Here is a 7289-nt window from a genome sequence, read left to right as displayed (position 1 = left end):
AGACAAGAAGCAAGGAATCAATCAGAGACAGAGTTCAATATAGCTCATGAGGAGAACGCATGGAGCCGGACCCTTAGTCACAGTCTCGCCCTACGAAGCAAGGAATCAATCAGAGACAGAGTTCAATTTAGCTCATGGGGAGAACGCATGGAGCTGGACCCTTAGTCACAGTCTCGCCCTACGCTCTAAGGTCCAGCTCTTGCATCCCTCTTTTTATTCAGGAGTTCCACAGTCAGCAATACTAAGGTTGCCTCTAAAAGGAGTGGTCACATATTTTATGCAAAGCAGGTCCAGGACGCGCGATACGTGACGGAATGTTCTGGGGGCCTTGTGCTTTCGCCCCATCACCGCTTTGTCTGCGTGTTGGAATCTTATCTTGTTGAGGTCCTTGAAGTCTCTGCCTCGTCCGTGTGCCGTCATCCCATCTTCGCTGAAGTCGGTTGAAGTCCTTGGCTGTTGGCGGGCTCAAACAAAGATAACATCTACAGCTGAGGCCACCCCTCAGACAAGAAGTATTTGCCCTTGCTCACATTAGAAAAAGTCCAACTTGAGCACAATAGCTAAATAACTAAAGCAACGGACTTTAAGCATACTAAAGTAAGTGTGATAATATATACATAATTATTCTAACAAAAATATCAAAATAATAATACATAATTTAAAAAAAGTCTTTGATCATATATTTAAACTACTAATACTTATGAATATATCTTTATTTACACCCTTGTGCTCCTCTTTCCCTGTGTTCTTATGTTGCAGGCAGGATCAATTAAAGAGAAGGCTGACTCTGGACTTTCCCCAACTGGTGTTCAAGCGCAACATCTGCCAACTGCTTTTTGTTGAGACATTGTCTGCAGATAAGCTGAAAGACAGGCTACCTCATCCATCAGGTGCAGACACAACTGAGTCAACCGGAGTAAGCCAAGGTGAAAGTGACACTGAACACATGGCAAGAACAACACAAACTACCGAGAACACTTTATAGTGCAGCGCTGATATTGAAGCAGCTACTATGTGACTCTCCCGGTATGACGTGCCCCTGGCCACCCACATCACATGATTTAAATGCAAAATCTGTTGTGCCACTTGAACTGTACAATGTTATTGCTTGGATTGTAGGTGCAACAGAGGAACCAACATTAGCCTGTTATGTTGATATTCCACAAGATGTCAACCTAAAAGTGATATCTGTTTGTCAAGACATTATGTATCTTGCATCTAAAGGTCGGAGGCAGACACCCAAATCATTATGTCTTGGTCTAAGTATTGGGCATTTAACAGGTTCCTCACTGCTGAGTGGACTAGGACATTGTGCTTCATGAGACATTCTCTCAAAGGTGTAATGTCTGTCCCTTCACCCAATGGCAATGGATGGCACATTGAGTTCAAAGTGACATGGATGACTACAAATCCTGCCCCTGATAGTGTGTTAAAGGTAGTCCACTGCAGCTGCAAGCAGAGCAAATGTGAGACAGGAAGATGTTCCTGTATGTCTGCAAGACTTTCCTGTACTCATTTGTGTCGCTGCCAAAATTGTGCCAATATTTCCATGGAAACAGAGGATAAAAGCACATGGGAAGATGGCTGTGATGATAGTGATAGCTAAGAGATGAACAATGTCTCCCTCCTTCAGAATATGCAAAGTCACACTTAATCAGTTAGTTCTCTAATCAAGAGTTTTTGCCACATATGAGAAAAATCCCTCAGAGTATTTTACTATTTATTTTCTTTTAGTTACTTAAGTTAAATACTTTAAAAAGAGAATGTGAGGTTACAGTGCACTTGACCTAAAAAAATATAATAATCATAGTTTGAGTTTGTGCCAAATTTGAGGAAAATCTATCAAATAATTCTTGAGATATGGCTTTAACAATGTGCAAAGTTAAGACAAAATAATAAAAACATTTATTTAAAAAAATACTCAAGACCTGCTGTGACATCAACACATTGTTGTGTTCATGTAAATATTGTTTTGTATCATTTTGTGTACACATTCTAAACTGTAATGCACTTTTTGTTGTATTTCCATTTTTCGGCATTATTCGATATTTTGATTGATGTCAGCCATTTTGGGCCAAAGTGTTCTATATTTTATTTTATTTTTGACTTCCTCTAAAACACAGTATCTACTGAAATGTTGAATGTATAAAACATCATTGTTTAGCAAAATGTACCATGTGTATGTTCAATTGTACAGGTTGCTATTCACTTATTTTGAAAAGTTTTTTCATTTTTTTGTATGTTTCATGGTTTCAATTGAAATGAAAGTATACCAATGCTAAAATACTTGTCTCAAATGTTAGGTATATGTATTAATGTCCATTTGTGAGAGAGATTCTGTTTCCAGAATGAATGTAAATACATTTACAAGAAAAAACAGCTGCATAAGATTTTAGTTTTTTGTAATTCCTATTTTTGTACATTTATGGCTCTAAAAAAAACCCAGATATTTTGCGGAGAACTTTTAACCTAATGTCCACAATGACATTGTCTATGCAAAAATGCAAAACAAGAGTAGTGCCCAGACGTGGGAACCGAAATCACTTTCTAGCCACTTTTTCCTGGTTCACCTTTTGGTCTATTACCACCACCAGGTGTGAATGAATGATGAAAGTAGCTTACCACCACCAACAGGTGTGAATGAATGATGAAAGTAGCTTACAACCACCACCAGGTGTGAATGAATGATGAAAGTAGCTTACCACCACCATCAGGTGTGAATGAATGATGGCTTCTCACTTCTCTGAGCACTTTAAGTATCTAATAATAGAAAAGCGCTACATAAAATCGAATCCATTATTATTATTATTATCAGGAAAAAATATGTTTGTATTTCCTCGATTGGCTTTCTTTGTACATGTGACATTTTGCTAGGTTTGTGCTGTGAAAGAGTTGTGTGTGCGTATTCAGATGTGTGCATGTGTAACATTATCTGTGTGTAAGAGTTGTGTGTGCGTATTCAGATGTGTGCATGTGTAACACAATCTGTGTGTAAGAGTTGTGTGTGCATATTCAGATGTGTGCATGTGTAACACAATCTGTGTGTAAGAGTTGTGTGTGCGTATTCAGATGTGTGCATGTGTAACACAATCTGTGTGTAAGAGTTGTGTGTGCGTATTCAGATGTGTGCATGTGTAACACAATCTGTGTGTAAGAGTTGAGTGTTTGTATTCGGATGTGTGCATGTGTAACTTAGTGTGTGTGTAAGAGTTGTGTGTGCGTATTCAGATGTGTGCATGTGTAACACAATCTGTGTTTAAGAGTTGTGTGTGTGTGTGTAGTCAGATGTGTGCATGTGTATCACAATCTGTGTGTAAGAGTTGTGTGTACGTATTCAGATGTGTGCATGTGTAACACAGTTTGTGTGTAAGAGTTGTTTGTGCGTATTCAGATGTGTGCATGTGTAACACAATCTGTGTGTAAGAGTTGTGTGTGCATATTCAGATGTGTGCATGTGTAACACAATCTGTGTGTAAGAGTTGTGTGTGCGTATTCAGATGTGTGCATGTGTAACACAATCTGTGTGTAAGAGTTGTGTGTGCGTATTCAGATGTGTGCATGTGTAACACAATCTGTGTGTAAGAGTTGAGTGTTTGTATTCAGATGTGTGCATGTGTAACTTAGTGTGTGTGTAAGAGTTGTGTGTGCGTATTCAGATGTGTGCATGTGTAACACAATCTGTGTTTAAGAGTTGTGTGTGTGTGTGTAGTCAGATGTGTGCATGTGTAACACAATCTGTGTGTAAGAGTTGTGTGTGCGTATTCAGATGTGTGCATGTGTAACACAGTTTGTGTGTAAGAGTTGTTTGTGCGTATTCAGATGTGTGCATGTGTAACACAATCTGTGTGAAAGAGTTGTGTGTGCGTATTCAGATGTGTGCATGTGTAACACAATCTGTGTGTAAGAGTTGTGTGTGCGTATTCAGATGTGTGCATGTGTGACACAATCTGTGTGTAAGAGTTGTGTGTGCGTATTCAGATGTGTGCAAGTGTAACACAGTCTGTGTGTAAGAGTTGTGTGTGTGTGTAAAAAAATGGTGTCTGTAATTACATTTGTGTGAAGCAGAAATATATATATGTATATATGTATGTGTGTGTATATATATATATATATATATATATGTATATATATATATATATATATGTATGTGTGGGGGGGAAAAAAAAGAAAAAAAAAATCACAAGACTATTTCATCTCTACAGGCCTGTTTCATGAGGGGGTTCCTTCAATCATCAGGAGATTTTAATGGGAGCATTCACATACCATGGTTTATATAGGGCACAGAGTGGGTGGGTACAGGCTGGCGTAGGGGCGTGGTGATTGGCTCATGTGTTACCTAGGAGGTGTTTCCGTCTGTGGCGGCATGCTGTTACAATTTCGCTGCGCTTGTTGAGGGATGACAGGTCTGGATGGTAAATAATAAACAGTTTCTCTTTCAAGCATAGGTTGCATCTTTTATTACCACTATTGTAAGGTGTGCTGGATGCAAGAATTTGCCATGTTATTGAATATTCAACATTATTGTCTTTGAGGTCCCAAATGTGTTTGCTGAGTTCTGTGGTATTCCGCAGGTTTTGGTTCCTGAAAGAAGCCTTGTGATTGTTCCATCTGGTTTTGAACTCTCCCTCGGTTAATCCTACATATGTGTCGGATGTGTTAATGTCCTTGCGTGTTGCCTTAGATTGGTAGACAACTGATGTTTGTAAGCACCCCCCGTTGAGAGGGCAATCAGGTTTCTTTCGGCAGTTGCAGCCTTTGTTGGTTTTGGAGTCGCTCTGTCCGGGGGCCGACGGCTCATTTGCAATTGTTTTGTTGTGGTTTGAGATAATTTGTCGTATATTGTTCATACAGCTGTAGCTCAATTTAATGTTGTTCTTGTTGAATACTTTTCTTAGGGTGTTGTCTTTGGGAAAGTGTTTGTCAATCAGATTGAGGAATTTGCGTCCAATGTTAGTTGAGACGTTTTTGCTGTATGGGGGGTTGTACCAGATGATGTCGTTTCGTTTTCTGTTCTTTTTTGGTTGGTTTCCTGGCGTGGGTTCATAGGTGAGGGTGAAATTGTATCCGCTTTCATCAAGGGCTTTTTGGTACGGGGGGGTTGCTTGGTCAAATTCAGCTTTGCTAGATGACAGCATCGATAGCCTTTTATTAATTCCGGTAGGTATTCTTTTCGTGGTGGTGGGTGGGTGGTTGCTGTCATGGTGCACGTATTGGAGTGTTGTGTTGGGTTTCGTGAATGGTTGGTAGCTGTTATTTCTCAGGTTGAAAGTGACATCAAGGAAGTTGACGGTCACACATACATATATTGCGCTCTACTACGGTATCGAGCACTATTTTTTGGCTAACCTTATTAAGACATATATATATATATATATATATATATATATATATATATATATATATATATATATACATATACATATATATATATATATATATATATATATATACATTTATATAAATATATATATATATATATATATATATACATACATACATATATATATATATATATATATATATACATATATATATATATATATATATACACATATATATATATATATATATATGTGTATATATATATATATATATATATATATGTATATATATATATATATATATATATATGTATGTATGTATATATATATATATATATATATATATTTATATAAATGTATATATATATATATATATATATATATATATATATATATATATATATATATATACAAACCCCGTTTCCATATGAGTTGGGAAATTGTGTTTGATGTAAATATAAACGGAATACAATGATTTGCAAACCATTTTCAACCCATATTCAGTTGAATATGCTACAAAGACAACATATTTGATGTTCAAACTGATAAACTTTTTTTTGTGTGTGCAAATAATCATTAACTTTAGAATTTGATGCCAGCAACACGTGACAAAGAAGTTGGGAAAGGTGGCAATAAATACTGATAAAGTTGAGGAATGCTCATCAAACACTTATTTGGAACATCCCACAGGTGAACAGGCAAATTGGGAACAGGTGGGTGCCATGATTGGGTATAAAAGTAGATTCCATGAAATGCTCAGTCATTCACAAACAAGGATGGGGCGAGGGTCCCCACTTTGGCAACAAATGCATGAGACAAAATTGTTGAACAGTTTAAGAAAAACCTTTCTCAACCAGCTACTGCAAGGAATTTAGGGATTTCACCATCGACGGTCCGTAATATCATCAAAGGGTTCAGAGAATCTGGAGAAATCACTGCACGTAAGCAGCTAAGCCCGTGACCTTGGATCCCTCAGGCTGTACTGCATCAACAAGCGACATCAGTGTGTAAAGGATATCACCACATGGGCTCAGGAACACTTCAGAAACCCACTGTCAGTAACTACAGTTGGTTGCTACATCTGCAAGTGCAAGTTAAAACTCTCCTATGCAAGGCAAAAACCGTTTATCAACAACACCCAGAAACACCGTCGGCTTCGCTGGGCCTGAGCTCATTAATGAAACTGTGGACGTCGTGTCCTCCGGACCAAAGAGGAAAAGAACCATCCGGATTGTTATAGGCGCAAAGTGTAAAAGGCAGCATGTGTGATGGTATGGGGGTGTATTAGTGCCCAAGACATGGGTAACTTACACATCTGTGAAGGCACCATTAATGCTGAAAGGTACATACAGGTTTTGGAGCAACATATGTTGCCATCCAAGCAACGTTACCATGGACGCCCCTGCTTATTTCAGCAAGACAATGCCAAGCCACGTGTTACATCAACGTGGCTTCATAGTAAAAGAGTGCGGGTACTAGACTGGCCTGCCTGTAGTCCAGACCTGTCTCCCATTGAAAATGTGTGGCGCATTATGAAGCCTAAAATAGCACAACGGAGACCCCCGGACTGTTGAACAACTTAAGCTGTACATCAAGCAAGAATGGGAAAGAATTCCACCTGAGAAGCTTCAAAAATGTGTCTCCTCAGTTCCCAAACGTTTACTGAGTGTTGTTAAAAGGAAAGGCCATGTAACACAGTGGTGAACATGCCCTTTCCCAACTACTTTGGCACGTGTTGCAGCCATGAAATTCTAACTTATTATTTGCAAAAAAAAAATAAAGTTTATGAGTTTGAACATCAAATATTATGTCTTTGTAGTGCATTCAATTGAATATGGGTTGAAAAGGATTTGCAAATCATTGTATTCCGTTTTTTTTTTTTTTACATCTAACACAATTTCTCAACTCATATGGAAACGGGGTTTGCATATAAGACTTCCACAATATGGACTCATTTAGCCTTTTCAA

Source organism: Nerophis lumbriciformis, linkage group LG28, assembly GCF_033978685.3.
Source record: "Nerophis lumbriciformis linkage group LG28, RoL_Nlum_v2.1, whole genome shotgun sequence".
Lineage (NCBI taxonomy): Eukaryota > Metazoa > Chordata > Actinopteri > Syngnathiformes > Syngnathidae > Nerophis > Nerophis lumbriciformis.
The sequence above is the reverse complement of the archived record's forward strand: the minus strand, read 5'-3'. Positions refer to the sequence as shown.